The sequence below is a fragment of the Sinohyriopsis cumingii genome, chromosome 11 (genome assembly GCF_028554795.1).
Source record: "Sinohyriopsis cumingii isolate HCF-2022 chromosome 11, ASM2855479v2, whole genome shotgun sequence".
NCBI classification, from domain to species: Eukaryota; Metazoa; Mollusca; class Bivalvia; order Unionida; family Unionidae; genus Sinohyriopsis; species Sinohyriopsis cumingii.
Window position 1 is genome coordinate 46603679 of NC_142971.1, and position 25187 is coordinate 46628865.

At 33.1% G+C, this 25187-nt stretch overlaps 10 non-coding genes across 10 annotated transcripts; all 10 read right to left on the reverse strand.

The window, feature by feature from the left end:
* Positions 1-2598: 2598 nt before the first annotated feature.
* On the reverse strand, positions 2599-2717 carry LOC149788108 (5S ribosomal RNA). Its single transcript, XR_016424722.1, has one exon. It is a non-coding gene; the product is annotated as a 5S ribosomal RNA (ribosomal RNA).
* A 906-nt stretch (positions 2718-3623) lies between these two features.
* LOC149788109 (5S ribosomal RNA) lies at positions 3624-3742 on the reverse strand. Its single transcript, XR_016424758.1, has one exon. It is a non-coding gene; the product is annotated as a 5S ribosomal RNA (ribosomal RNA).
* A 3593-nt stretch (positions 3743-7335) lies between these two features.
* On the reverse strand, positions 7336-7454 carry LOC149788110 (5S ribosomal RNA). Its single transcript, XR_016424734.1, has one exon. It is a non-coding gene; the product is annotated as a 5S ribosomal RNA (ribosomal RNA).
* Positions 7455-8360: 906 nt separating this feature from the next.
* LOC149788111 (5S ribosomal RNA) lies at positions 8361-8479 on the reverse strand. Its single transcript, XR_016424627.1, has one exon. It is a non-coding gene; the product is annotated as a 5S ribosomal RNA (ribosomal RNA).
* A 3595-nt stretch (positions 8480-12074) lies between these two features.
* LOC149788112 (5S ribosomal RNA) lies at positions 12075-12193 on the reverse strand. The gene has a single exon (XR_016424745.1). It is a non-coding gene; the product is annotated as a 5S ribosomal RNA (ribosomal RNA).
* A 906-nt stretch (positions 12194-13099) lies between these two features.
* LOC149788113 (5S ribosomal RNA) lies at positions 13100-13218 on the reverse strand. Its single transcript, XR_016424628.1, has one exon. It is a non-coding gene; the product is annotated as a 5S ribosomal RNA (ribosomal RNA).
* A 3580-nt stretch (positions 13219-16798) lies between these two features.
* On the reverse strand, positions 16799-16917 carry LOC149788114 (5S ribosomal RNA). The gene has a single exon (XR_016424756.1). It is a non-coding gene; the product is annotated as a 5S ribosomal RNA (ribosomal RNA).
* Positions 16918-17817: 900 nt separating this feature from the next.
* On the reverse strand, positions 17818-17936 carry LOC149788115 (5S ribosomal RNA). Its single transcript, XR_016424759.1, has one exon. It is a non-coding gene; the product is annotated as a 5S ribosomal RNA (ribosomal RNA).
* A 3518-nt stretch (positions 17937-21454) lies between these two features.
* LOC149788116 (5S ribosomal RNA) lies at positions 21455-21573 on the reverse strand. Its single transcript, XR_016424767.1, has one exon. It is a non-coding gene; the product is annotated as a 5S ribosomal RNA (ribosomal RNA).
* Positions 21574-22479: 906 nt separating this feature from the next.
* LOC149788117 (5S ribosomal RNA) lies at positions 22480-22598 on the reverse strand. The gene has a single exon (XR_016424760.1). It is a non-coding gene; the product is annotated as a 5S ribosomal RNA (ribosomal RNA).
* Between the last annotated feature and the right edge of the window lie 2589 nt (positions 22599-25187).

Sequence of the window (25187 nt, forward strand, 5' to 3'; positions counted from 1 at the left end):
TTAGATTGGCTAAGATAGCATTAAGGTGTTTTTGTTTATATGAGCCAATATCACATTATTCTTTTCTTGGTTTAGATGGGCTAAGTTCACATTATGGTACATTGGTTTAGATGGGCTAAGTTCACATTAAGGTGTTTGGCTAAGTTTCCATTAAGATATTTGGTTTAGATTGGCTAAGTTTGCATTAAAGTGTATTGGCTTATATTGGCAAATTTCACATAGGAATTTGATTTAGATGGCCTAAGTTCACATTATGGTGTTCTGGCAAAAGACTGCTTGGTTTTATTAGGCAATGAGGGTAGTCTTGCTCAAGGGTACAATAGGGCAACCAGCTTGATAGAAATCTATCATGTTAACCATTGGACTGATGTACATTTTATCAGTGTAATTTAGAGTCTGTTTAAACCATTCCGAATCCCCCCATCTCTCTCTCTCTCTCTCTCATATATATATATATATATATATATATATATATATATATATATATATATATATATATATATATATATATATATATATATATATATATATATATATATATGAAAGAAATAATATTTTCAATCTTTCTGCACTGTACTGATTTTCTGGTTGAATACTAAAAGTAAGTTTAAATATATATAAGGAGTTTGCAAATTTTATAAAAGTCAGCTTGCCTAGCAAGTAGTAGGTCAATATGATACAATGTAGAATTTAAGAAAATGTCATTATATGTATTGAAACGTTTGTTTCCTTTGTATCTGTTGATATCTAAAATCCATATCCCAATAATTAAAATTATCCAAGACTATATGTAAATAATACACATATGTATGTATGTATGTACACACACAAACGTATATATATATATATATATATATATATATATATATATATATATATATATATATATATATATATATATATATATATATATATATCACAAAAGACACACACATATCTTAAAACACCCTCAGCCACCCAGGATATATATATGATCCGTTTTTACGAGATAAACTTATTAATTCAGTATGGTATAATTATCGAGTAAGATCAGTAGAGTTTTTGCCCTTGTTTGCAATCGTTATAGGATAACGCGTTAAAAATAAAATTACACAGAAGTACAATTAATGTTAATAGCTGATAAAGTTATGCGAACTTTGTTGCATACTCTCTCTCTCTCTCTCTCTCTCTCTCGTGTGTCAGTATGATAAAGCAAGAAGAAAAAGGAAGAACAGTAAAGAACATATATAAAAAGGTTTATTGAAACAGCGTCTCATCATGGTGTGGGCACCACGATGCATAGGGATAAATAAAAAAGCGAGTATTCCATTACTTTTCACTTCATTTGATATGCATCCATATGACACAGAATGCTCTCGGTGAGTACAGGGAATCAGATAAACGTCACTGTGCGGGACTAGGTATAAAACATTTATTGTAGTTTTAATTGTAAATTTTTCGGGCATTTAAGTAGAAATTAAATGATTTCAGTTCTAGTGAGAACAACATTTCGACTGTAAAACATAATTTGTTGTCTTGATGCGTTTTCAAGACTCTTGGGCTGATTAGTCACACATCTCTTCAACGTTTCCGATGTACAAATGTTTGTGTGCAGTATAATATTAGTAACTAAAGTGTATACTGATTCAAAGTTCTAATCCAAAAGAAGCAAAACTGGCCTCAGATACTCATATTTGTCACTCATCCATTTTCTGACCCAGATAAGGGGAGAATTCCATGTTGAAATTGACTTAAAATGCAGATTCAGGACATTATTGTTGTTGTTATTATTATTATTATTATTCCTCTTTCTGTCCTATCATTTGGTTAAAATAAGCGACACCGGCCTATAAGCTAACTTTAAAAATAGGGTCTTATGAGATTTGCAAAGGATCTCTTCTTGCAACTTGTAGAAGTTAACGTTGTGGAAATACAGAAAGTGGAAGCATGAAATATCTATCTAAACTTACTGTAATCAAAACAGAATTTTATAACCCAATTTATTTAGCCAATGGCCCATATTTACAGTATTCGCTACAGGATGCCAATTTTCCCACTGGCAGACTGAGGCCCTGCTGTAAAAGAAATCAATCAATCAATAAATTAATATAAAAAATTCTCACAATTCATACATTCCATATTTATCAATCAATTAGTGAATAAGAAATACCACAAATAAGTACCCAAAATGAAAGACATTGATCGCATATTTTGCAACTCTGCGCTAGAGACTACACCAGGAATATATGAGAAGAAACTTGAAGGAAGTATTTCGACGTGAAAGGAGGCAGCTTGTTGTGGTAGTAAAAGTAGAGGAAACTGGATAAATTGAACCGAATTTGTTAATAAGAAATACTGGTCATCTATGATCGCATATTCCAGTAGTAAGGATCGAAACCAAGAGCAGAGAAGTGCAAAGCAACATTTGCTATATTCAGGTCCTATACTTGATTTTTTTAGGATCCGAATTATTGAAGAAAGTTAAGGAAAATGAGAAAATGAAAGTCGAGAAATTGCTCTATTTATTATTTATATTGAATAAAGTAAATTTAGTTACAATAAAAGAAAGAAAGAAAAACTTCAACTGTTTTTAGTTATAAAAGAAAAAAAAAAAATTAGAGTCTACAGCACCCGGTATTCCCAGGCGGTCACCCATCCAAGTACTAACCGGGCCCGACGTTGCTTAACTTCGGTGATCGGACGAGAACCGGTGCTTTCAACGTGGTATGGCCGTAGACACAAGTGTGTGTAAATTTAAGACTTATATTCGCTTCTCTCTTCACCGTTTCCGATGTACAGACGTTTACGTTTATGTGCCGTGTAAAATTAGTAATTAAAGTGTACTTATTAAAACTTATATAGATAAACTGCCTTCATACATTATTCAAATTTGTAATTCAGGCATTTTCGGACTCGGACATTAGTTGCTTAACCGGAGGTTTACACCTTCAAATGGACTTAAATAACAATGCATTTAAACGAAGATTCAGTTCATTTTTGTTGTTTTTGGGCATTATTATTATTATTATTATTATTATTTATCTTATATCAACTGACTAATTCAATAGGTAAATAATCGACATCAGCCTATGAGCTACCTTTAAAGACGGACTCGAATCTGATTTGAAACGGATATCGTCTTGCAGCTCGGAAACGTTAAAGTTGTGGAAACACAGAAAGTGCAAGGAAGTGGAAGCAGGGAACATCCATCCAAACTTACTGTAATCAAAACAGAGATTTATACACCAATTTATTTTGTCAATGGCCCATATTCGAAGTATTCGCTAAGGGATGCCAAGTTTCACACTGATAGACTGGTGCCCTGCTAAAAACAGGTAAATAAATTAAAATAATTAAAAATAATACATTCCAAATATATCTATCAATTATTGAATAAGAAATACCACAAACAAGTATCCAAAATGAAAGACATCGATTGCATACGTTGCAATTATTCGCTATAGGCTGAATCCGGAATATCAGAAGAAATTTGGAGGATCTGGACGGCATACGAGGCGGCCCATTTCGATCCTGGAGGTAGAGGAAACTGAAAAATTTGCACCAGATTTGTGAACAAGAAATATTGGCCATATATGATCGCATATCCTCACAGTGAGGATGGAACCAAAAAAAAATTTAAAAAATGCCTACAGCACCCGGTATTCCCAGGCGGTCACCCATCCAAGTACTAACCGGGCCCGACGTTGCTTAACTTCGGTGATCGGACGAGGACCGGTGTTTTCAACGTGGTATGGCCGTAGACATTTGTATGTACAAATTTAAGACTAATATAGGTTATCTCTTCGTCGTTACAAAGATATATTACACACGCACACACACACACACACACACACACACACACATATATATATATATATATATATATATATATATATATATATATATATATATATATATATATATATATATATATATATATATATATATATATATATATATATATATATATATATATTAGAGACAGGGGAGAGCTCTGCTTACGACAATACATCCCTTCAGTTTCAATCTGTAAAGAAGCAAGAGCTTATTTGATCGCCGATGTCACTGACATGTAGGTTGCCATATTTGTGCAGTCATTTGAATAGTAATACAATGGCGAGTTCCGTGTCAAATTTCATCAAGGTTGTCGTTTTCTTTCGTCAGTCAGCTTCATTAACAACAAATGATGTTATACTCGGAATTATTTCTGAGAAAATAAATCGTATTTCTCTCGATTTCATGCAGGTATATCTCGATGAAAGGTCGGTCAAGTTTGCATGGCAGGCTAGTAAGCACAGGGGCTCGCATCGTTGCTCACAATTGAACTGACAGTCATACATTTTATACTATATGTACGACTGATAGTTTCATTGTAAGCAATGATACGAGCCCCCTGTGGCTAGTAAGCAGCCTATGCCGATACCGCATGGTGTCGGCGATTTCCAACGTTTTGATAAGCAAAACAAATATGTCCATACACCCCAATACTAATGTCCAAATATCAAAAATCGCTATTTTGGGACTATTATGAATTCATTCAAGGACATTCTAAATTACATCATCGCCACACGTCAAGATTGTTATTACATCAGCACATTCAAAATTGGACTTCATTCAGAAAACCACTGGCATTCATTTGGAACACTACCCTTTTGGACTTGTCATATAACTTTTCATGGACTATTTGTGATTTCATTTATAATGCTGAAAAGTATTTAAATTTTCACTTTGTATTCTTTATAAAAATAAATTAAGTCGGTTGGTTTAGATTGGCTAAGATAGCATTAAGGTGTTTTTGTTTATATGAGCCAATATCACATTATTCTTTTCTTGGTTTAGATGGGCTAAGTTCACATTATGGTACATTGGTTTAGATGGGCTAAGTTCACATTAAGGTGTTTGGCTAAGTTTCCATTAAGATATTTGGTTTAGATTGGCTAAGTTTGCATTAAAGTGTATTGGCTTATATTGGCAAATTTCACATAGGAATTTGATTTAGATGGCCTAAGTTCACATTATGGTGTTCTGGCAAAAGACTGCTTGGTTTTGTTAGGCAATGAGGGTAGTCTTGCTCAAGGGTACAATAGGGCAACCAGCTTGATAGAAATCTATCATGTTAACCATTGGACTGATGTACATTTTATCAGTGTAATTTAGAGTCTGTTTAAACCATTCCGAATCCCCCCATCTCTCTCTCTCTCTCTCTCACATATATATATATATATATATATATATATATATATATATATATATATATATATATATATATATATATATATATATATATATATATATATATATGAAAGAAATAATATTTTCAATCTTTCTGCACTGTACTGATTTTCTGGTTGAATACTAAAAGTAAGTTTAAATATATATAAGGAGTTTGCAAATTTTATAAAAGTCAGCTTGCCTAGCAAGTAGTAGGTCAATATGATACAATGTAGAATTTAAGAAAATGTCATTATATGTATTGAAACGTTTGTTTCCTTTGTATCTGTTGATATCTAAAATCCATATCCCAATAATTAAAATTATCCAAGACTATATGTAAATAATACACGTATGTATGTATGTACACACACAAACGTATATATATATATATATATATATATATATATATATATATATATATATATATATATATATATATATATATATATATATATATATATATCACAAAAGACACACACATATCTTAAAACACCCTCAGCCACCCAGGATATATATATGATCCGTTTTTACGAGATAAACTTATTAATTCAGTATGGTATAATTATCGAGTAAGATCAGTAGAGTTTTTGCCCTTGTTTGCAATCGTTATAGGATAACGCGTTAAAAATAAAATTACACAGAAGTACAATTAATGTTAATAGCTGATAAAGTTATGCGAACTTTGTTGCATACTCTCTCTCTCTCTCTCTCTCTCTCGTGTGTCAGTATGATAAAGCAAGAAGAAAAAGGAAGAACAGTAAAGAACATATATAAAAAGGTTTATTGAAACAGCGTCTCATCATGGTGTGGGCACCACGATGCATAGGGATAAATAAAAAAGCGAGTATTCCATTACTTTTCACTTCATTTGATATGCATCCATATGACACAGAATGCTCTCGGTGAGTACAGGGAATCAGATAAACGTCACTGTGCGGGACTAGGTATAAAACATTTATTGTAGTTTTAATTGTAAATTTTTCGGGCATTTAAGTAGAAATTAAATGATTTCAGTTCTAGTGAGAACAACATTTCGACTGTAAAACATAATTTGTTGTCTTGATGCGTTTTCAAGACTCTTGGGCTGATTAGTCACACATCTCTTCAACGTTTCCGATGTACAAATGTTTGTGTGCAGTATAATATTAGTAACTAAAGTGTATACTGATTCAAAGTTCTAATCCAAAAGAAGCAAAACTGGCCTCAGATACTCATATTTGTCACTCATCCATTTTCTGACCCAGATAAGGGGAGAATTCCATGTTGAAATTGACTTAAAATGCAGATTCAGGACATTATTGTTGTTGTTATTATTATTATTATTATTCCTCTTTCTGTCCTATCATTTGGTTAAAATAAGCGACACCGGCCTATAAGCTAACTTTAAAAATAGGGTCTTATGAGATTTGCAAAGGATCTCTTCTTGCAACTTGTAGAAGTTAACGTTGTGGAAATACAGAAAGTGGAAGCATGAAATATCTATCTAAACTTACTGTAATCAAAACAGAATTTTATAACCCAATTTATTTAGCCAATGGCCCATATTTACAGTATTCGCTACAGGATGCCAATTTTCCCACTGGCAGACTGAGGCCCTGCTGTAAAAGAAATCAATCAATCAATAAATTAATATAAAAAATTCTCACAATTCATACATTCCATATTTATCAATCAATTAGTGAATAAGAAATACCACAAATAAGTACCCAAAATGAAAGACATTGATCGCATATTTTGCAACTCTGCGCTAGAGACTACACCAGGAATATATGAGAAGAAACTTGAAGGAAGTATTTCGACGTGAAAGGAGGCAGCTTGTTGTGGTAGTAAAAGTAGAGGAAACTGGATAAATTGAACCGAATTTGTTAATAAGAAATACTGGTCATCTATGATCGCATATTCCAGTAGTAAGGATCGAAACCAAGAGCAGAGAAGTGCAAAGCAACATTTGCTATATTCAGGTCCTATACTTGATTTTTTTAGGATCCGAATTATTGAAGAAAGTTAAGGAAAAAGAGAAAATGAAAGTCGAGAAATTGCTCTATTTATTATTTATATTGAATAAAGTAAATTTAGTTACAATAAAAGAAAGAAAGAAAAACTTCAACTGTTTTTAGTTATAAAAGAAAAAAAAAAAATTAGAGTCTACAGCACCCGGTATTCCCAGGCGGTCACCCATCCAAGTACTAACCGGGCCCGACGTTGCTTAACTTCGGTGATCGGACGAGAACCGGTGCTTTCAACGTGGTATGGCCGTAGACACAAGTGTGTGTAAATTTAAGACTTATATTCGCTTCTCTCTTCACCGTTTCCGATGTACAGACGTTTACGTTTATGTGCCGTGTAAAATTAGTAATTAAAGTGTACTTATTAAAACTTATATAGATAAACTGCCTTCATACATTATTCAAATTTGTAATTCAGGCATTTTCGGACTCGGACATTAGTTGCTTAACCGGAGGTTTACACCTTCAAATGGACTTAAATAACAATGCATTTAAACGAAGATTCAGTTCATTTTTGTTGTTTTTGGGCATTATTATTATTATTATTATTATTATTTATCTTATATCAACTGACTAATTCAATAGGTAAATAATCGACATCAGCCTATGAGCTACCTTTAAAGACGGACTCGAATCTGATTTGAAACGGATATCGTCTTGCAGCTCGGAAACGTTAAAGTTGTGGAAACACAGAAAGTGCAAGGAAGTGGAAGCAGGGAACATCCATCCAAACTTACTGTAATCAAAACAGAGATTTATACACCAATTTATTTTGTCAATGGCCCATATTCGAAGTATTCGCTAAGGGATGCCAAGTTTCACACTGATAGACTGGTGCCCTGCTAAAAACAGGTAAATAAATTAAAATAATTAAAAATAATACATTCCAAATATATCTATCAATTATTGAATAAGAAATACCACAGACAAGTATCCAAAATGAAAGACATCGATTGCATACGTTGCAATTATTCGCTATAGGCTGAATCCGGAATATCAGAAGAAATTTGGAGGATCTGGACGGCATACGAGGCGGCCCATTTCGATCCTGGAGGTAGAGGAAACTGAAAAATTTGCACCAGATTTGTGAACAAGAAATATTGGCCATATATGATCGCATATCCTCACAGTGAGGATGGAACCAAAAAAAAATTTAAAAAATGCCTACAGCACCCGGTATTCCCAGGCGGTCACCCATCCAAGTACTAACCGGGCCCGACGTTGCTTAACTTCGGTGATCGGACGAGAACCGGTGTTTTCAACGTGGTATGGCCGTAGACATTTGTATGTACAAATTTAAGACTAATATAGGTTGTCTCTTCGTCGTTACAAAGATATATTACACACACACACACACACACACACACACACACACACACACACACACACATATATATATATATATATATATATATATATATATATATATATATATATATATATATATATATATATATATATATATATATATATATATATATATATATTAGAGACAGGGGAGAGCTCTGCTTACGACAATACATCCCTTCAGTTTCAATCTGTAAAGAAGCAAGAGCTTATTTGATCGCCGATGTCACTGACATGTAGGTTGCCATATTTGTGCAGTCATTTGAATAGTAATACAATGGCGAGTTCCGTGTCAAATTTCATCAAGGTTGTCGTTTTCTTTCGTCAGTCAGCTTCATTAACGACAAATGATGTTATACTCGGAATTATTTCTGAGAAAATAAATCGTATTTCTCTCGATTTCATGCAGGTATATCTCGATGAAAGGTCGGTCAAGTTTGCATGGCAGGCTAGTAAGCACAGGGGCTCGCATCGTTGCTCACAATTGAACTGACAGTCATACATTTTATACTATATGTACGACTGATAGTTTCATTGTAAGCAATGATACGAGCCCCCTGTGGCTAGTAAGCAGCCTATGCCGATACCGCATGGTGTCGGCGATTTCCAACGTTTTGATAAGCAAAACAAATGTCCATACACCCCAATACTAATGTCCAAATATCAAAAATCGCTATTTTGGGACTATTATGAATTCATTCAAGGACATTCTAAATTACATCATCGCCACACGTCAAGATTGTTATTACATCAGCACATTCAAAATTGGACTTCATTCAGAAAACCACTGGCATTCATTTGGAACACTACCCTTTTGGACTTGTCATATAACTTTTCATGGACTATTTGTGATTTCATTTATAATGCTGAAAAGTATTTAAATTTTCACTTTGTATTCTTTATAAAAATAAATTAAGTCGGTTGGTTTAGATTGGCTAAGATAGCATTAAGGTGTTTTTGTTTATATGAGCCAATATCACATTATTCTTTTCTTGGTTTAGATGGGCTAAGTTCACATTATGGTACATTGGTTTAGATGGGCTAAGTTCACATTAAGGTGTTTGGCTAAGTTTCCATTAAGATATTTGGTTTAGATTGGCTAAGTTTGCATTAAAGTGTATTGGCTTATATTGGCAAATTTCACATAGGAATTTGATTTAGATGGCCTAAGTTCACATTATGGTGTTCTGGCAAAAGACTGCTTGGTTTTGTTAGGCAATGAGGGTAGTCTTGCTCAAGGGTACAATAGGGCAACCAGCTTGATAGAAATCTATCATGTTAACCATTGGACTGATGTACATTTTATCAGTGTAATTTAGAGTCTGTTTAAACCATTCCGAATCCCCCCATCTCTCTCTCTCTCTCTCTCACATATATATATATATATATATATATATATATATATATATATATATATATATATATATATATATATATATATATATATATGAAAGAAATAATATTTTCAATCTTTCTGCACTGTACTGATTTTCTGGTTGAATACTAAAAGTAAGTTTAAATATATATAAGGAGTTTGCAAATTTTATAAAAGTCAGCTTGCCTAGCAAGTAGTAGGTCAATATGATACAATGTAGAATTTAAGAAAATGTCATTATATGTATTGAAACGTTTGTTTCCTTTGTATCTGTTGATATCTAAAATCCATATCCCAATAATTAAAATTATCCAAGACTATATGTAAATAATACACGTATGTATGTATGTACACACACAAACGTATATATATATATATATATATATATATATATATATATATATATATATATATATATATATATATATATATATATATATATATATATATATATATATATATCACAAAAGACACACACATATCTTAAAACACCCTCAGCCACCCAGGATATATATATGATCCGTTTTTACGAGATAAACTTATTAATTCAGTATGGTATAATTATCGAGTAAGATCAGTAGAGTTTTTGCCCTTGTTTGCAATCGTTATAGGATAACGCGTTAAAAATAAAATTACACAGAAGTACAATTAATGTTAATAGCTGATAAAGTTATGCGAACTTTGTTGCATACTCTCTCTCTCTCTCTCTCTCTCTCTCTCTCTCTCTCGTGTGTCAGTATGATAAAGCAAGAAGAAAAAGGAAGAACAGTAAAGAACATATATAAAAAGGTTTATTGAAACAGCGTCTCATCATGGTGTGGGCACCACGATGCATAGGGATAAATAAAAAAGCGAGTATTCCATTACTTTTCACTTCATTTGATATGCATCCATATGACACAGAATGCTCTCGGTGAGTACAGGGAATCAGATAAACGTCACTGTGCGGGACTAGGTATAAAACATTTATTGTAGTTTTAATTGTAAATTTTTCGGGCATTTAAGTAGAAATTAAATGATTTCAGTTCTAGTGAGAACAACATTTCGACTGTAAAACATAATTTGTTGTCTTGATGCGTTTTCAAGACTCTTGGGCTGATTAGTCACACATCTCTTCAACGTTTCCGATGTACAAATGTTTGTGTGCAGTATAATATTAGTAACTAAAGTGTATACTGATTCAAAGTTCTAATCCAAAAGAAGCAAAACTGGCCTCAGATACTCATATTTGTCACTCATCCATTTTCTGACCCAGATAAGGGGAGAATTCCATGTTGAAATTGACTTAAAATGCAGATTCAGGACATTATTGTTGTTGTTATTATTATTATTATTATTCCTCTTTCTGTCCTATCATTTGGTTAAAATAAGCGACACCGGCCTATAAGCTAACTTTAAAAATAGGGTCTTATGAGATTTGCAAAGGATCTCTTCTTGCAACTTGTAGAAGTTAACGTTGTGGAAATACAGAAAGTGGAAGCATGGAATATCTATCTAAACTTACTGTAATCAAAACAGAATTTTATAACCCAATTTATTTAGCCAATGGCCCATATTTACAGTATTCGCTACAGGATGCCAATTTTCCCACTGGCAGACTGAGGCCCTGCTGTAAAAGAAATCAATCAATCAATAAATTAATATAAAAAATTCTCACAATTCATACATTCCATATTTATCAATCAATTAGTGAATAAGAAATACCACAAATAAGTACCCAAAATGAAAGACATTGATCGCATATTTTGCAACTCTGCGCTAGAGACTACACCAGGAATATATGAGAAGAAACTTGAAGGAAGTATTTCGACGTGAAAGGAGGCAGCTTGTTGTGGTAGTAAAAGTAGAGGAAACTGGATAAATTGAACCGAATTTGTTAATAAGAAATACTGGTCATCTATGATCGCATATTCCAGTAGTAAGGATCGAAACCAAGAGCAGAGAAGTGCAAAGCAACATTTGCTATATTCAGGTCCTATACTTGATTTTTTTAGGATCCGAATTATTGAAGAAAGTTAAGGAAAAAGAGAAAATGAAAGTCGAGAAATTGCTCTATTTATTATTTATATTGAATAAAGTAAATTTAGTTACAATAAAAGAAAGAAAGAAAAACTTCAACTGTTTTTAGTTATAAAAGAAAAAAAAAAAATTAGAGTCTACAGCACCCGGTATTCCCAGGCGGTCACCCATCCAAGTACTAACCGGGCCCGACGTTGCTTAACTTCGGTGATCGGACGAGAACCGGTGCTTTCAACGTGGTATGGCCGTAGACACAAGTGTGTGTAAATTTAAGACTTATATTCGCTTCTCTCTTCACCGTTTCCGATGTACAGACGTTTACGTTTATGTGCCGTGTAAAATTAGTAATTAAAGTGTACTTATTAAAACTTATATAGATAAACTGCCTTCATACATTATTCAAATTTGTAATTCAGGCATTTTCGGACTCGGACATTAGTTGCTTAACCGGAGGTTTACACCTTCAAATGGACTTAAATAACAATGCATTTAAACGAAGATTCAGTTCATTTTTGTTGTTTTTGGGCATTATTATTATTATTATTATTATTATTTATCTTATATCAACTGACTAATTCAATAGGTAAATAATCGACATCAGCCTATGAGCTACCTTTAAAGACGGACTCGAATCTGATTTGAAACGGATATCGTCTTGCAGCTCGGAAACGTTAAAGTTGTGGAAACACAGAAAGTGCAAGGAAGTGGAAGCAGGGAACATCCATCCAAACTTACTGTAATCAAAACAGAGATTTATACACCAATTTATTTTGTCAATGGCCCATATTCGAAGTATTCGCTAAGGGATGCCAAGTTTCACACTGATAGACTGGTGCCCTGCTAAAAACAGGTAAATAAATTAAAATAATTAAAAATAATACATTCCAAATATATCTATCAATTATTGAATAAGAAATACCACAGACAAGTATCCAAAATGAAAGACATCGATTGCATACGTTGCAATTATTCGCTATAGGCTGAATCCGGAATATCAGAAGAAATTTGGAGGATCTGGACGGCATACGAGGCGGCCCATTTCGATCCTGGAGGTAGAGGAAACTGAAAAATTTGCACCAGATTTGTGAACAAGAAATATTGGCCATATATGATCGCATATCCTCACAGTGAGGATGGAACCAAAAAAAAATTTAAAAAATGCCTACAGCACCCGGTATTCCCAGGCGGTCACCCATCCAAGTACTAACCGGGCCCGACGTTGCTTAACTTCGGTGATCGGACGAGAACCGGTGTTTTCAACGTGGTATGGCCGTAGACATTTGTATGTACAAATTTAAGACTAATATAGGTTGTCTCTTCGTCGTTACAAAGATATATTACACACACACACACACACACACACACACACACACACACACACATATATATATATATATATATATATATATATATATATATATATATATATATATATATATATATATATATATATATATATATATATATATATATATATATATATTAGAGACAGGGGAGAGCTCTGCTTACGACAATACATCCCTTCAGTTTCAATCTGTAAAGAAGCAAGAGCTTATTTGATCGCCGATGTCACTGACATGTAGGTTGCCATATTTGTGCAGTCATTTGAATAGTAATACAATGGCGAGTTCCGTGTCAAATTTCATCAAGGTTGTCGTTTTCTTTCGTCAGTCAGCTTCATTAACGACAAATGATGTTATACTCGGAATTATTTCTGAGAAAATAAATCGTATTTCTCTCGATTTCATGCAGGTATATCTCGATGAAAGGTCGGTCAAGTTTGCATGGCAGGCTAGTAAGCACAGGGGCTCGCATCGTTGCTCACAATTGAACTGACAGTCATACATTTTATACTATATGTACGACTGATAGTTTCATTGTAAGCAATGATACGAGCCCCCTGTGGCTAGTAAGCAGCCTATGCCGATACCGCATGGTGTCGGCGATTTCCAACGTTTTGATAAGCAAAACAAATGTCCATACACCCCAATACTAATGTCCAAATATCAAAAATCGCTATTTTGGGACTATTATGAATTCATTCAAGGACATTCTAAATTACATCATCGCCACACGTCAAGATTGTTATTACATCAGCACATTCAAAATTGGACTTCATTCAGAAAACCACTGGCATTCATTTGGAACACTACCCTTTTGGACTTGTCATATAACTTTTCATGGACTATTTGTGATTTCATTTATAATGCTGAAAAGTATTTAAATTTTCACTTTGTATTCTTTATAAAAATAAATTAAGTCGGTTGGTTTAGATTGGCTAAGATAGCATTAAGGTGTTTTTGTTTATATGAGCCAATATCACATTATTCTTTTCTTGGTTTAGATGGGCTAAGTTCACATTATGGTACATTGGTTTAGATGGGCTAAGTTCACATTAAGGTGTTTGGCTAAGTTTCCATTAAGATATTTGGTTTAGATTGGCTAAGTTTGCATTAAAGTGTATTGGCTTATATTGGCAAATTTCACATAGGAATTTGATTTAGATGGCCTAAGTTCACATTATGGTGTTCTGGCAAAAGACTGCTTGGTTTTGTTAGGCAATGAGGGTAGTCTTGCTCAAGGGTACAATAGGGCAACCAGCTTGATAGAAATCTATCATGTTAACCATTGGACTGATGTACATTTTATCAGTGTAATTTAGAGTCTGTTTAAACCATTCCGAATCCCCCCATCTCTCTCTCTCTCTCTCTCACATATATATATATATATATATATATATATATATATATATATATATATATATATATATATATATATATATATATATATATATATATATGAAAGAAATAATATTTTCAATCTTTCTGCACTGTACTGATTTTCTGGTTGAATACTAAAAGTAAGTTTAAATATATATAAGGAGTTTGCAAATTTTATAAAAGTCAGCTTGCCTAGCAAGTAGTAGGTCAATATGATACAATGTAGAATTTAAGAAAATGTCATTATATGTATTGAAACGTTTGTTTCCTTTGTATCTGTTGATATCTAAAATCCATATCCCAATAATTAAAATTATCCAAGACTATATGTAAATAATACACGTATGTATGTATGTACACACACAAACGTATATATATATATATATATATATATATATATATATATATATATATATATATATATATATATATATATATATATATCACAAAAGACACACACATATCTTAAAACACCCTCAGCCACCCAGGATATATATATGATCCGTTTTTACGAGATAAACTTATTAATTCAGTATGGTATAATTATCGAGTAAGATCAGTAGAGTTTTTGCCCTTGTTTGCAATCGTTATAGGATAACGCGTTAAAAATAAAATTACACAGAAGTACAATTAATGTTAATAGCTGATAAAGTTATGCGAACTTTGTTGCATACTCTCTCTCTCTCTCTCTCTCTCTCGTGTGTCAGTATGATAAAGCAAGAAGAAAAAGGAAGAACAGTAAAGAACATATATAAAAAGGTTTATTGAAACAGCGTCTCATCATGGTGTGGGCACCACGATGCATAGGGATAAATAAAAAAGCGAGTATTCCATTACTTTTCACTTCATTTGATATGCATCCATATGACACAGAATGCTCTCGGTGAGTACAGGGAATCAGATAAACGTCACTGTGCGGGACTAGGTATAAAACATTTATTGTAGTTTTAATTGTAAATTTTTCGGGCATTTAAGTAGAAATTAAATGATTTCAGTTCTAGTGAGAACAACATTTCGACTGTAAAACATAATTTGTTGTCTTGATGCGTTTTCAAGACTCTTGGGCTGATTAGTCACACATCTCTTCAACGTTTCCGATGTACAAATGTTTGTGTGCAGTATAATATTAGTAACTAAAGTGTATACTGATTCAAAGTTCTAATCCAAAAGAAGCAAAACTGGCCTCAGATACTCATATTTGTCACTCATCCATTTTCTGACCCAGATAAGGGGAGAATTCCATGTTGAAATTGACTTAAAATGCAGATTCAGGACATTATTGTTGTTGTTATTATTATTATTATTATTATTATTATTATTATTCCTCTTTCTGTCCTATCATTTGGTTAAAATAAGCGACACCGGCCTATAAGCTAACTTTAAAAATAGGGTCTTATGAGATTTGCAAAGGATCTCTTCTTGCAACTTGTAGAAGTTAACGTTGTGGAAATACAGAAAGTGGAAGCATGGAATATCTATCTAAACTTACTGTAATCAAAACAGAATTTTATAACCCAATTTATTTAGCCAATGGCCCATATTTACAGTATTCGCTACAGGATGCCAATTTTCCCACTGGCAGACTGAGGCCCTGCTGTAAAAGAAATCAATCAATCAATAAATTAATATAAAAAATTCTCACAATTCATACATTCCATATTTATCAATCAATTAGTGAATAAGAAATACCACAAATAAGTACCCAAAATGAAAGACATTGATCGCATATTTTGCAACTCTGCGCTAGAGACTACACCAGGAATATATGAGAAGAAACTTGAAGGAAGTATTTCGACGTGAAAGGAGGCAGCTTGTTGTGGTAGTAAAAGTAGAGGAAACTGGATAAATTGAACCGAATTTGTTAATAAGAAATACTGGTCATCTATGATCGCATATTCCAGTAGTAAGGATCGAAACCAAGAGCAGAGAAGTGCAAAGCAACATTTGCTATATTCAGGTCCTATACTTGATTTTTTTAGGATCCGAATTATTGAAGAAAGTTAAGGAAAAAGAGAAAATGAAAGTCGAGAAATTGCTCTATTTATTATTTATATTGAATAAAGTAAATTTAGTTACAATAAAAGAAAGAAAGAAAAACTTCAACTGTTTTTAGTTATAAAAGAAAAAAAAAAAATTAGAGTCTACAGCACCCGGTATTCCCAGGCGGTCACCCATCCAAGTACTAACCGGGCCCGACGTTGCTTAACTTCGGTGATCGGACGAGAACCGGTGCTTTCAACGTGGTATGGCCGTAGACACAAGTGTGTGTAAATTTAAGACTTATATTCGCTTCTCTCTTCACCGTTTCCGATGTACAGACGTTTACGTTTATGTGCCGTGTAAAATTAGTAATTAAAGTGTACTTATTAAAACTTATATAGATAAACTGCCTTCATACATTATTCAAATTTGTAATTCAGGCATTTTCGGACTCGGACATTAGTTGCTTAACCGGAGGTTTACACCTTCAAATGGACTTAAATAACAATGCATTTAAACGAAGATTCAGTTCATTTTTGTTGTTTTTGGGCATTATTATTATTATTATTATTTATCTTGTATCAACTGACTAATTCAATAGGTAAATAATCGACATCAGCCTATGAGCTACCTTTAAAGACGGACTCGAATCTGATTTGAAACGGATATCGTCTTGCAGCTCGGAAACGTTAAAGTTGTGGAAACACAGAAAGTGCAAGGAAGTGGAAGCAGGGAACATCCATCCAAACTTACTGTAATCAAAACAGAGATTTATACACCAATTTATTTTGTCAATGGCCCATATTCGAAGTATTCGCTAAGGGATGCCAAGTTTCACACTGATAGACTGGTGCCCTGCTAAAAACAGGTAAATAAATTAAAATAATTAAAAATAATACATTCCAAATATATCTATCAATTATTGAATAAGAAATACCACAGACAAGTATCCAAAATGAAAGACATCGATTGCATACGTTGCAATTATTCGCTATAGGCTGAATCCGGAATATCAGAAGAAATTTGGAGGATCTGGACGGCATACGAGGCGGCCCATTTCGATCCTGGAGGTAGAGGAAACTGAAAAATTTGCACCAGATTTGTGAACAAGAAATATTGGCCATATATGATCGCATATCCTCACAGTGAGGATGGAACCAAAAAAAAATTTAAAAAATGCCTACAGCACCCGGTATTCCCAGGCGGTCACCCATCCAAGTACTAACCGGGCCCGACGTTGCTTAACTTCGGTGATCGGACGAGGACCGGTGTTTTCAACGTGGTATGGCCGTAGACATTATTTGTACAAATTTAAGACTAATATAGGTTATCTCTTCGTCGTTACAAAGATATATTACACACGCACACACACACACACACACACACACACACACACACACACACACATATATATATATATATATATATATATATATATATATATATATATATATATATATATATATATATATATATTAGAGACAGGGGAGAGCTCTGCTTACGACAATACATCCCTTCAGTTTCAATCTGTAAAGAAGCAAGAGCTTATTTGATCGCCGATGTCACTGACATGTAGGTTGCCATATTTGTGCAGTCATTTGAATAGTAATACAATGGCGAGTTCCGTGTCAAATTTCATCAAGGTTGTCGTTTTCTTTCGTCAGTCAGCTTCATTAACAACAAATGATGTTATACTCGGAATTATTTCTGAGAAAATAAATCGTATTTCTCTCGATTTCATGCAGGTATATCTCGATGAAAGGTCGGTCAAGTTTGCATGGCAGGCTAGTAAGCACAGGGGCTCGCATCGTTGCTCACAATTGAACTGACAGTCATACATTTTATACTATATGTACGACAGATAGTTTCATTGTAAGCAATGATACGAGCCCCCTGTGGCTAGTAAGCAGCCTATGCCGATACCGCATGGTGTCGGCGATTTCCAACGTTTTGATAAGCAAAACAAATATGTCCATACACCCCAATACTAATGTCCAAATATCAAAAATCGCTATTTTGGGACTATTATGAATTCATTCAAGGACATTCTAAATTACATCATCGCCACACGTCAAGATTGTTATTACATCAGCACATTCAAAATTGGACTTCATTCAGAAAACCACTGGCATTCATTTGGAACACTACCCTTTTGGACTTGTCATATAACTTTTCATGGACTATTTGTGATTTCATTTATAATGCTGAAAAGTATTTAAATTTTCACTTTGTATTCTTTATAAAAATAAATTAAGTCGGTTGGTTTAGATTGGCTAAGATAGCATTAAGGTGTTTTTGTTTATATGAGCCAATATCACATTATTCTTTTCTTGGTTTAGATGGGCTAAGTTCACATTATGGTACATTGGTTTAGATGGGCTAAGTTCACATTAAGGTGTTTGGCTAAGTTTCCATTAAGATATTTGGTTTAGATTGGCTAAGTTTGCATTAAAGTGTATTGGCTTATATTGGCAAATTTCACATAGGAATTTGATTTAGATGGCCTAAGTTCACATTATGGTGTTCTGGCAAAAGACTGCTTGGTTTTATTAGGCAATGAGGGTAGTCTTGCTCAAGGGTACAATAGGGCAACCAGCTTGATAGAAATCTATCATGTTAACCATTGGACTGATGTACATTTTATCAGTGTAATTTAGAGTCTGTTTAAACCATTCCGAATCCCCCCATCTCTCTCTCTCTCTCTCTCATATATATATATATATATATATATATATATATATATATATATATATATATATATATATATATATATGAAAGAAATAATATTTTCAATCTTTCTGCACTGTACTGATTTTCTGGTTGAATACTAAAAGTAAGTTTAAATATATATAAGGAGTTTGCAAATTTTATAAAAGTCAGCTTGCCTAGCAAGTAGTAGGTCAATATGATACAATGTAGAATTTAAGAAAATGTCATTATATGTATTGAAACGTTTGTTTCCTTTGTATCTGTTGATATCTAAAATCCATATCCCAATAATTAAAATTATCCAAGACTATATGTAAATAATACACATATGTATGTATGTATGTACACACACAAACGTATATATATATATATATATATATATATATATATATATATATATATATATATATATATATATATATCACAAAAGACACACACATATCTTAAAACACCCTCAGCCACCCAGGATATATATATGATCCGTTTTTACGAGATAAACTTATTAATTCAGTATGGTATAATTATCGAGTAAGATCAGTAGAGTTTTTGCCCTTGTTTGCAATCGTTATAGGATAACGCGTTAAAAATAAAATTACACAGAAGTACAATTAATGTTAATAGCTGATAAAGTTATGCGAACTTTGTTGCATACTCTCTCTCTCTCTCTCTCTCTCTCTCGTGTGTCAGTATGATAAAGCAAGAAGAAAAAGGAAGAACAGTAAAGAACATATATAAAAAGGTTTATTGAAACAGCGTCTCATCATGGTGTGGGCACCACGATGCATAGGGATAAATAAAAAAGCGAGTATTCCATTACTTTTCACTTCATTTGATATGCATCCATATGACACAGAATGCTCTCGGTGAGTACAGGGAATCAGATAAACGTCACTGTGCGGGACTAGGTATAAAACATTTATTGTAGTTTTAATTGTAAATTTTTCGGGCATTTAAGTAGAAATTAAATGATTTCAGTTCTAGTGAGAACAACATTTCGACTGTAAAACATAATTTGTTGTCTTGATGCGTTTTCAAGACTCTTGGGCTGATTAGTCACACATCTCTTCAACGTTTCCGATGTACAAATGTTTGTGTGCAGTATAATATTAGTAACTAAAGTGTATACTGATTCAAAGTTCTAATCCAAAAGAAGCAAAACTGGCCTCAGATACTCATATTTGTCACTCATCCATTTTCTGACCCAGATAAGGGGAGAATTCCATGTTGAAATTGACTTAAAATGCAGATTCAGGACATTATTGTTGTTGTTATTATTATTATTATTATTCCTCTTTCTGTCCTATCATTTGGTTAAAATAAGCGACACCGGCCTATAAGCTAACTTTAAAAATAGGGTCTTATGAGATTTGCAAAGGATCTCTTCTTGCAACTTGTAGAAGTTAACGTTGTGGAAATACAGAAAGTGGAAGCATGAAATATCTATCTAAACTTACTGTAATCAAAACAGAATTTTATAACCCAATTTATTTAGCCAATGGCCCATATTTACAGTATTCGCTACAGGATGCCAATTTTCCCACTGGCAGACTGAGGCCCTGCTGTAAAAGAAATCAATCAATCAATAAATTAATATAAAAAATTCTCACAATTCATACATTCCATATTTATCAATCAATTAGTGAATAAGAAATACCACAAATAAGTACCCAAAATGAAAGACATTGATCGCATATTTTGCAACTCTGCGCTAGAGACTACACCAGGAATATATGAGAAGAAACTTGAAGGAAGTATTTCGACGTGAAAGGAGGCAGCTTGTTGTGGTAGTAAAAGTAGAGGAAACTGGATAAATTGAACCGAATTTGTTAATAAGAAATACTGGTCATCTATGATCGCATATTCCAGTAGTAAGGATCGAAACCAAGAGCAGAGAAGTGCAAAGCAACATTTGCTATATTCAGGTCCTATACTTGATTTTTTTAGGATCTCCGAATTATTGAAGAAAGTTAAGGAAAATGAGAAAATGAAAGTCGAGAAATTGCTCTATTTATTATTTATATTGAATAAAGTAAATTTAGTTACAATAAAAGAAAGAAAGAAAAACTTCAACTGTTTTTAGTTATAAAAGAAAAAAAAAAAATTAGAGTCTACAGCACCCGGTATTCCCAGGCGGTCACCCATCCAAGTACTAACCGGGCCCGACGTTGCTTAACTTCGGTGATCGGACGAGAACCGGTGCTTTCAACGTGGTATGGCCGTAGACACAAGTGTGTGTAAATTTAAGACTTATATTCGCTTCTCTCTTCACCGTTTCCGATGTACAGACGTTTACGTTTATGTGCCGTGTAAAATTAGTAATTAAAGTGTACTTATTAAAACTTATATAGATAAACTGCCTTCATACATTATTCAAATTTGTAATTCAGGCATTTTCGGACTCGGACATTAGTTGCTTAACCGGAGGTTTACACCTTCAAATGGACTTAAATAACAATGCATTTAAACGAAGATTCAGTTCATTTTTGTTGTTTTTGGGCATTATTATTATTATTATTATTATTATTTATCTTATATCAACTGACTAATTCAATAGGTAAATAATCGACATCAGCCTATGAGCTACCTTTAAAGACGGACTCGAATCTGATTTGAAACGGATATCGTCTTGCAGCTCGGAAACGTTAAAGTTGTGGAAACACAGAAAGTGCAAGGAAGTGGAAGCAGGGAACATCCATCCAAACTTACTGTAATCAAAACAGAGATTTATACACCAATTTATTTTGTCAATGGCCCATATTCGAAGTATTCGCTAAGGGATGCCAAGTTTCACACTGATAGACTGGTGCCCTGCTAAAAACAGGTAAATAAATTAAAATAATTAAAAATAATACATTCCAAATATATCTATCAATTATTGAATAAGAAATACCACAAACAAGTATCCAAAATGAAAGACATCGATTGCATACGTTGCAATTATTCGCTATAGGCTGAATCCGGAATATCAGAAGAAATTTGGAGGATCTGGACGGCATACGAGGCGGCCCATTTCGATCCTGGAGGTAGAGGAAACTGAAAAATTTGCACCAGATTTGTGAACAAGAAATATTGGCCATATATGATCGCATATCCTCACAGTGAGGATGGAACCAAAAAAAAATTTAAAAAATGCCTACAGCACCCGGTATTCCCAGGCGGTCACCCATCCAAGTACTAACCGGGCCCGACGTTGCTTAACTTCGGTGATCGGACGAGGACCGGTGTTTTCAACGTGGTATGGCCGTAGACATTTGTATGTACAAATTTAAGACTAATATAGGTTATCTCTTCGTCGTTACAAAGATATATTACACACGCACACACACACACACACACACACACACACACATATATATATATATATATATATATATATATATATATATATATATATATATATATATATATATATATATATATATATATATATATATATTAGAGACAGGGGAGAGCTCTGCTTACGACAATACATCCCTTCAGTTTCAATCTGTAAAGAAGCAAGAGCTTATTTGATCGCCGATGTCACTGACATGTAGGTTGCCATATTTGTGCAGTCATTTGAATAGTAATACAATGGCGAGTTCCGTGTCAAATTTCATCAAGGTTGTCGTTTTCTTTCGTCAGTCAGCTTCATTAACAACAAATGATGTTATACTCGGAATTATTTCTGAGAAAATAAATCGTATTTCTCTCGATTTCATGCAGGTATATCTCGATGAAAGGTCGGTCAAGTTTGCATGGCAGGCTAGTAAGCACAGGGGCTCGCATCGTTGCTCACAATTGAACTGACAGTCATACATTTTATACTATATGTACGACTGATAGTTTCATTGTAAGCAATGATACGAGCCCCCTGTGGCTAGTAAGCAGCCTATGCCGATACCGCATGGTGTCGGCGATTTCCAACGTTTTGATAAGCAAAACAAATATGTCCATACACCCCAATACTAATGTCCAAATATCAAAAATCGCTATTTTGGGACTATTATGAATTCATTCAAGGACATTCTAAATTACATCATCGCCACACGTCAAGATTGTTATTACATCAGCACATTCAAAATTGGACTTCATTCAGAAAACCACTGGCATTCATTTGGAACACTACCCTTTTGGACTTGTCATATAACTTTTCATGGACTATTTGTGATTTCATTTATAATGCTGAAAAGTATTTAAATTTTCACTTTGTATTCTTTATAAAAATAAATTAAGTCGGTTGGTTTAGATTGGCTAAGATAGCATTAAGGTGTTTTTGTTTATATGAGCCAATATCACATTATTCTTTTCTTGGTTTAGATGGGCTAAGTTCACATTATGGTACATTGGTTTAGATGGGCTAAGTTCACATTAAGGTGTTTGGCTAAGTTTCCATTAAGATATTTGGTTTAGATTGGCTAAGTTTGCATTAAAGTGTATTGGCTTATATTGGCAAATTTCACATAGGAATTTGATTTAGATGGCCTAAGTTCACATTATGGTGTTCTGGCAAAAGACTGCTTGGTTTTATTAGGCAATGAGGGTAGTCTTGCTCAAGGGTACAATAGGGCAACCAGCTTGATAGAAATCTATCATGTTAACCATTGGACTGATGTACATTTTATCAGTGTAATTTAGAGTCTGTTTAAACCATTCCGAATCCCCCCATCTCTCTCTCTCTCTCTCTCATATATATATATATATATATATATATATATATATATATATATATATATATATATATATATTATATATATATATATATATATATATATGAAAGAAATAATATTTTCAATCTTTCTGCACTGTACTGATTTTCTGGTTGAATACTAAAAGTAAGTTTAAATATATATAAGGAGTTTGCAAATTTTATAAAAGTCAGCTTGCCTAGCAAGTAGTAGGTCAATATGATACAATGTAGAATTTAAGAAAATGTCATTATATGTATTGAAACGTTTGTTTCCTTTGTATCTGTTGATATCTAAAATCCATATCCCAATAATTAAAATTATCCAAGACTATATGTAAATAATACACATATGTATGTATGTATGTACACACACAAACGTATATATATATATATATATATATATATATATATATATATATATATATATATATATATATATATATATATATATATATATATATATAATATATATATATATATCACAAAAGACACACACATATCTTAAACACCCTCAGCCACCCAGGATATATATATGATCCGTTTTTACGAGATAAACTTATTAATTCAGTATGGTATAATTATCGAGTAAGATCAGTAGAGTTTTTGCCCTTGTTTGCAATCGTTATAGGATAACGCGTTAAAAATAAAAATTACACAGAAGTACAATTAATGTTAATAGCTGATAAAGTTATGCGAACTTTTGTTGCATACTCTCTCTCTCTCTCTCTCTCTCTCTCGTGTGTCAGTATGATAAAGCAAGAAGAAAAAGGAAGAACAGTAAAGAACATATATAAAAAGGTTTATTGAAACAGCGTCTCATCATGGTGTGGGCACCACGATGCATAGGGATAAATAAAAAAGCGAGTATTCCATTACTTTTCACTTCATTTGATATGCATCCATATGACACAGAATGCTCTCGGTGAAGTACAGGGAATCAGATAAACGTCACTGTGCGGGACTAGGTATAAAACATTTATTGTAGTTTTAATTGTAAATTTTTCGGGCATTTAAGTAGAAATTAAATGATTTCAGTTCTAGTGAGAACAACATTTCGACTGTAAAACATAATTTGTTGTCTTGATGCGTTTTCAAGACTCTTGGGCTGATTAGTCACACATCTCTTCAACGTTTCCGATGTACAAATGTTTGTGTGCAGTATAATATTA